General features: G+C 35.1%; 1 long non-coding RNA gene across 1 annotated transcript; it reads left to right on the forward strand.

Moving 5' to 3' along the window:
* The first annotated feature begins 4,677 nt into the window (after positions 1-4,677).
* Positions 4,678-6,433, forward strand: LOC145572465 (uncharacterized). The gene is made up of 2 exons (XR_014096863.1): positions 4,678-5,179; positions 6,009-6,433. It is a non-coding gene; the product is annotated as an uncharacterized LOC145572465 (long non-coding RNA).
* Positions 6,434-7,376: the final 943 nt, after the last annotated feature.

Below are 7,376 nucleotides of genomic sequence, written 5' to 3' on the forward strand. Positions count from 1 at the left end.
AGTGATTAAAAGCTTCATTGAGGTATAATTTCTCACTTTCTAGTCATCTTCTTCCTCATTTTTGAAGCTTGAAACCCTTGTTTTTGCTTTCATGGTAGAACTCCATTGTTGGTTCTTTTAGCTTGTAATTTGTGTTGAATGATGTTATTGGATGATATATTGAAGCTTTTTCATGATGAATTTTTATACCTTGCTTGAATCCTTGATTCACCATTGTTGGTCATTTTCTCTCTCATGGGTATTCTATATGATAGTTTCATTTCTTTGATAATTCAATGTTTTGGGATTAATTTGCTCATAATGATTCATGATTTGGTCTCTTGTGTCCAATTTTGCCTTCACTTCATAACTAGTTGTTTCAAACTTATGTTTCAATATTCAAGGCATAGTTCATGTGTGACCATTTCTTGTTTCATTTTTGAATAAATAATGTTTGTGCTTGACTTTAGAGCAATTTCTTTTGAATCTTCTTGAACAATGATAATTGTAAATGAATTGCTTTGCTTCTTGTAGATGGCCCCTATCCGTCATAAGAAGCGTGCTAGAACAAGTTCAAGCAAAGCTAGGCACGTTGTTCCACCTCCTCCCGAGGTGGTAGAAACATACAGCATTGAATTCTCTAAGGAATTACATTGGGATAGGTTCAAGCAACTATCCAAGCGGAAGCTCAAGTCAACAAGATTCTACGATCAAACAGCAACCAAGCTACTTGGAATTGATGATGACGTTCGCTACCTAGCCAAGAACCTCGGCCTCTTAGAGTTCTTGGATTTGAGCGCCCCTACCTATGCTAGGTGACGTATGAGTTTCTATCATCCCTTGAAGTGGTTCGGGATTCAAGTGGTGACTCTTCAAGGACTTTAACCTTTCAACTTTTCAACAATGATCATCGGTTGTCGAAGTCACAACTTTGTTCCTTCTTCCGATTTCCTTGGGCCGTCGATGAAGTCCATCTTGTCTATCCGGCCAATGTTAAAATGACTAGAGACCATGAATATGATGAACTCAAGTGGTGGCGGCGTATCTCTGATGAAAGGAAATATGAGCCTCAAACTTCCAAGTCCACATCGATCGTTCATACGGCTATGAGATACTTTAATCGTATTCTCACATATGCCCTATGTTCTAAGGACTCTTTGGGAGCTATTTCCCGCGAGGAGCTTTGTTGGCTATGGTTTATGGACTAACAATATTATGTTTATTGATTTTTAAATTGGATTTTAAAAAGGGCCATGTTTGGATTGGTTCCAACTTGTGAACAATTTAATTCTACTCTTGTTTTGAGGTTGAGAACTCAAGTTTTATTTCTTAAAAGTTGGTTTTTATTTTAGTCTTCTGATGTGTGACTTTGAAATATAGCCTTAGCCGTTATCACAGTGGCGGTAATATTTTTGTGATGAGTGTCATTTATGGCACTCTTAGGCTAGGTTTTCTTTATAGTTTTACTCTCATTTTTAGTCCTTTTTGCCGTGTTTTTATATAATAATGCTTGCTTTGCATGTTTGTGTGTAAGTCTAGAGAAATGCGTGCTTTTAATAGTTTTCTTGTTATTTTGTTCATTTCTCGACTATTTCTCTCGCTTCTTTGTTTCCTTGACTTGTTTTGTAGGAGTGTTGAGTTTCCCGAGGTTTGAGCACCAAGGAGAAAGCTCGAGCGCATTCAAGAAAGTTGATGGAGCTAAGTTCGGGATTCCAAATATGCAATTCAAGCTAGCTCCGCAAGCTCGAGGGCCTTGGAAGCAATGCTTTGGCTTGAGGCGTTCAAGTGTTTAGAAGAAAAAGGAGTTGCCCTTCTCACGAGCATCGCCTCGAGTGCACCAATGATAGGGATGCTCGGGAGCACGGAGATTGATCGAGCAAGCGAAGGAGGCAAGGCCACGAGCACCAAGCAAGGGTGCGCGTGCGCGGCGCAGGGGGTGCATGTGCGCAGACCCACTTGTGCGCGCGCGCGGCCTGGTGGTGCGCATGCACCAGGCGCCCCGCTCCCCTTCTCTCGTTTCTTCTATTTATACCCTTAGACTTTTCCTTTTAAGGGGGACGACTTATTTTGTACTTGACACTTATTTTCCAGATATAGTAGAGAGAGAAAGTAGAGAGAGAAGCTTAAGATTACTTGATTGTACTTGAATTTGATCTTTGATTTCAACTTGATCTTGGATTTCTTCTTCACATCAATGAAAGTTTGTGAGATTTCTTTCCTTTGAATTTACTTTTATTGCAATTTCCTTTAATTCTTGAATGTTTGATTTGAATTTAATTCTTTGCTTTAGAATTTGTTGAGTGATTGAATTCCTTCTTGATTAAACTTGACATGAATATGATTGTGATTGAATTTGATTTGTTTTTCAATTTCACCATGATTTGTGAGTAGATTAGTTGCTAGGGAGAAGGGGAAGCATGCTTGATTGATGATTTATGCTAGTTGATGATCCTTGATTGATTGAATTGTTGCAATTAAATTGGTTGACATAGTTGTGCATGTGATTAATTAGACTAGGAGTGATCAGCCTATAAGATTAATCTAGATTGCATTGCAAATTTCAATGACATGAACCCTTGATTTGAGAATTGCTTTAACTGATTGAATTTGATTGTGATTTTCCTAGTTAGCCATTCTTAGTGAACCCTAGCTTGGCTTATAGGAGATAGCTCTTGAATTTCATTGATTGCAACTATTGTTTGTCCTTTGCAATGTTTGAATTGATTGAGTGATCTTTCAATTGGCATAATCATTGAGCTTGCATGTGGAACCTATTCCCTAGTGTTTAATATATTGAATTTCTCGATTTATCTAGCTTTCTCGATACCTTAGTCACCAACCATATCTTTCTACAATCTTCGAAGTAGCTTGACCTAGGCTATAGCTTGCACCTACTCATTCATTTGGGTTCGACCCTTGACTTACCATATACTCGTATTAGGTTGGTCGAGTGTTTATAAATTTTGTTTGGCTCTTGGAAAGGGTAGAAAACGACCTATTTTTCCCTACGTCATTTTGATATTTCCTAAAAAGGGTTTTATTTAGAGAAGAAAGTTTATTTTAAAAAAAGGAAATTTCCAGGGTATTACAAATTGTATGTACTATCTAACAAGGTATCTCTCCTCTCTTTAAAACCATAGCCTCCGATATTGAATTTTAGGAGGGTTATCCATTAGTTTTACCGGCGAAAAGCCCCAATCTTTATTTCTTTTGTGTTTTTCTCTGCACTACTTTTTTTTTTTTTGAATGGAATAGGGAGGGTGATTTCTTTAAATAATAATAATCATTCGGCAGTTACAATCATCCTTAAGATATCTAAATTCTCAATACAAGAATAAAACACCCCTAAACTAATGGCATCGCTTCTGAACTGCTCCTGAATAATTTTAGATGTCTTTGCTTCGTTCTTGATGGAGCTTCATTGATGTATAGTCGCAAAAGTGATAAAATCTTGATTGGACATCAAGATCTACAAATTTGCAAGACAAATCTTCTAAATCTTCACCCCTATACCAACACGCAACAGACCCGCAATTCCATAAATTTGCAAGACGAATCTTCCAAATTTGTATCCCTGCACACACTAAAAACAAACAATACTAAACCCTACATTAAGGGACCGTCCAAACCTACATGGAGGGATTGACTATAATCACCAAACAATTGGTGATCTTTATTTACAATATTAAAGAAGAATTTGGGGCTTACCATCTATAAAGTCGATGACAGCCCCTAAGTTTTACTATGGTGGCTAGGTTTAAAGAGAGAGAACGGAGAAAATTTTAGGGTTTTCTTACTTGATTTTTGTATTTGTTACTTTTGTTTGTTTTTTGGTTTACAATAACTCTTCCTCTTTGGGAGGAACTTTCACCCCTCGACACACTGAGTATCTCTCCTTCTTTAAGAGAATCTTTTTTTCTTCGAAAGACAAAATTTTTCTTCTCCTCTTTTGAGGCAGAATTTGCTTTATTTGCTTAACGGATTGTCGTGAAACTATTTCATTGTAAAAAATTATACGGAATTGAAAATTTACCAATTTCTCGATTACAATAAGATAATCAGATGAAAATAAACATCATGACTAGGGGGTGCTTATGATGCGAGTCGAGTTCGAGTTTGGCGTATCTCGACTCGATTTGTTAGCATATCGAGTCGAGTTTTGACCGAGTCAAGCTTTGACCGAATCAATCTCGAGTAGCTTGTTAATTGTTTTGGTCTTAGAAGAACCCCCTAAATAGCGTAACATTTGTTCTTTCTCTTTAATTTTGTATTACTACCTCCGATTTTTTTTAGTTGCAACTTTGGGGTATTATTTGATAGATATAAAGTATTCCAAAGTTGCAACTAAAAAAAATTGGAGGAGCATAAGAAATATACATGTGATGATATGGGTACTTAAATGATATATATTTATTAATTATTATTGCAAAATAAAGTTATTGAATCAAAATATTTTTATTTTGTTTAAATATAATAATGTATAAAAGAATTCGAGTTTCTCACCAGTTTTTGAGTCGAGTATTGAAATATTCAACCTGACTCATTAACATTTCGAGTCAATTTCGAGTCAATTTTGAGCTCGATCTTTTTACACTTTTGATTAACCAAAAAGAAAAGTAATGCATCTAAATTAAAATTTTCAAATATAGAAAGCAATGCATTTTTTTCTTTTTTTCTTAAATCACAATCCTTCTTGACTCTTCAAGAGCTCTAGACTCTCCATAGTCAAAATCAACAGCACCATACCTACTAAACTCACCAATCATCATCGTGTTCGTAAAATTTAGCTAACAAATCTATGGCTAAATCATTCACATTAGCACTACCACAACCACAATCACAGAATCTGAATCAAATTCTAAATTCCCAACTTAATAAAAAACACACAATTATCTCATCATCATTATATTCATGGACCCGAATTTCCAGCTCAATATTCCGAAATCCCAATTGTATAAATATAACTAATAATAATGTCAATAATTATGTACATTATAGAAGATTCTCCAGTGTTTTTGCTTCTCCAGTTTCTTCTATTTCTTATTGTTATTTTCCTCTTTACTCGAATTGCAATTCTCTTCGTTTTCCTTCTCTTTCTTTACTTCCTTTGCGCCGATCTTGTTTATCTTCTCTTCGGTTATCGATAATGTCTCAGAATGATGAACATGGCGCACCCATCAGTCAGGATTCTAACAAAACAGTAAGAATTTTTGTTACAATTTCTTTCTTATTTATATTTATATAATTCCCAATTTTTGTTTAAGGGTAATTTGTTATTTAATTTGATTGCTCTTAGTAAAATTTTGATTTTTTTTCTGTATATTTCTAATGTTGTAACAATTATATTTTTCTTTTATATGGTGGGTTATATTGAGATGATTCTTTCCTACCAGTGATTGATATTTGTTGAATGATAATGATTTTTATAAGACCGTGTATTAATTGACTAGAAACATTTGATAGCTAGGCAAGTTAGCTGAAAGCCTGAAACATTAGTTATCGATTGAAAGGAATGCTTTGTTTTCCTGATTTTCACTTATCTGAACGTAGTCTGATATGTAATACAAAGTAATGAGGAATGTTGATACTTAACTGATTTTTCAATCATGAATGTGTGGGACTATTAATGAATTAATTAAATTTACCAATTTCTGAAGTGATCTTGCGCATTTAGAAATGTTTTAGGCCATCTGGTTGGAAATTATAAAAGTGGATCGAATTATTTTTCTTAGAATTTTCTGAATAAATTGAAATCCATTTCTTTTTGAGACTTAGCCCTATTCACTTCACCTTAAAAAAATAATATTAAGTAAAAATAATTTCAGTTCAGTAAAATTCAGTTTTCTTTAAGAAAATTATAATAGAAAATCAGTAAAAAAATAATTTCAGTTCAGCAAAAATAATTTAAGTTCAGTAAAAATAATTTAAGTTCAGCAAATATAATTTTGTTTCAGTAAAAATAATCTCAGTTCAGCAAAAATAAGGTGAAGTGAACGGGACCTTAAGCTTTTTGTTGTTGTTGTGGGTAGGTAAGATGTATGATCAAGGGCCGAGTTCAAGGAGTGTTTTATAGAAATTGGACGATTGAGAATGCAAATCAATTGGGTTTGAAGGGTTGGGTGAGAAATAGGAGAGATGGGTCTGTGGAAGCTCTTTTTTCGGGCAAGGCTGAAGTCGTGGATGAGATGGTGCAGCGTTGTCGCCGTGGGCCACCAGATGCTATGGTTACTGCCCTTAATGTTGATCCTTCAAATGAGGATCCTGGATCAGGTTTTGAGCGCAAACCCACTATATGAACTTGACATCTACTTTGATGGAGTATGTTTTAGCTGTATACTTTGAGTAATAATTCCCCTTGCTTATGTATCTGCTCATTTAGGCTCGTAGTGCACAGGATTTATGAAATAATAACATACTTTAGTTCATCTAATTGTAACTGTTTAAGTTCTATCGACATATTACTATGCCTTGTCTTTTAAATGGGATGTGTAATATGAATAATGAGATGTTAGAGTCAAATCTTTCAATGTGAAAATGAAATGAGAATAAAGGAAGTATATATTGGGATGTTGCTAGTGTTGCTACTTGCTATGAGCCTATGATGAAAGTCCTGTCTGCAACTGGGTGTTTTCACTGTTTTGCACTGTCTTCAATTCGACAGAAGATATATTCCTTGTGTGTGTGTACTGATATTCCACCCTACATGATGCAACATCATGGCTGGGTTATACTTGGTATAAGATTGTGAGTTCGGCAATAAATATGTTTGTGTAAGAGGCCAATCATCCTGCATGTTATAAGCAGGCTGATTTAGCTCTTAGCTCACAAAATGACCTTCTGAAGCTTCAGTGTAGGGACTCCGTATGAAAAGATCTCAACACGTAATAATTTGTTAACCTGTTTTTTTCGATGGCCAGATAATAGTAGCTGTCTATCTCCATTCTATGCTTATCTTTTGTACGAGTAAATTTTTGTGTTGCTCTTCTCATTGGCCCTTCGAAATCCAAGCAAATAGCAAGTGTGAATGTTTGATCACTATGGTTCTGAGAACATTTAGAAAGATTCTTGGTGTCTGGCTGTGAATCTTGTTACTGCTTCACCACGTTACATTTATGGCATAATGCATTGTCACATGAGATTTTTGGTGTTTATCTCAAGCACTTGGCATTTCCGCAAGGGCACTGTGCTCTTAGACTACCAAAAATAAATCTTTAACTTATGAATGTTGATGAGTTCAATGGTCGGATAAGTTATTTAGTTCTTTGATGAGATTCATTAGTCATTACAGAATAACAGTCATGCCCAATTTTTTGAGGTGTACCAGTTTCAAGTGATCTTGTGCTGAAATGTTTTGTAGAATAGCCTTTGCAACATTCCATATGTCTGAGTTTATGAAT

The sequence above is a fragment of the Chenopodium album genome, chromosome 12, assembly GCF_948465745.1.
Source record: "Chenopodium album chromosome 12, dcCheAlbu1.1, whole genome shotgun sequence".
Lineage (NCBI taxonomy): Eukaryota > Viridiplantae > Streptophyta > Magnoliopsida > Caryophyllales > Amaranthaceae > Chenopodium > Chenopodium album.